This window comes from Cynoglossus semilaevis, chromosome 1 (genome assembly GCF_000523025.1).
Source record: "Cynoglossus semilaevis isolate Cse_v1.0 chromosome 1, Cse_v1.0, whole genome shotgun sequence".
NCBI classification, from domain to species: domain Eukaryota; kingdom Metazoa; phylum Chordata; class Actinopteri; order Pleuronectiformes; family Cynoglossidae; genus Cynoglossus; species Cynoglossus semilaevis.
Genome location: NC_024307.1, coordinates 26,022,005 through 26,022,376, shown reverse-complemented (window position 1 = coordinate 26,022,376; position 372 = coordinate 26,022,005).

Below are 372 nucleotides of genomic sequence, written 5' to 3'. Positions count from 1 at the left end.
CCTTACTATAGCCTTACCATCATGAATTTTGACTCTTATAAAAATGCTTAAAAAAAAAATGCTTTATTTGATGAGAACCATGCTGATAAGATAAAATTAAAAAAAAAAAGATTCCAAAGGTTTTTATAAAAAAATTTCCATATCTGAGTAACATTTGCGAAATTAGGATTTAATCAAAAAATGTAAAAAAAATAATTTTTCAGAATACTGCTATTTCATGAGAAACATGCAGAAAATATAAAATTTTGAAAAACGTTTTGTCAAAAAATTTCATCATAATCTTTAACATCTGACCATAAATGACACCAAAAAATATTTTTCAAATTTGGATGAAAAACTTAAGGTAAAATAAAATTTTAAAAAAGCCCAATA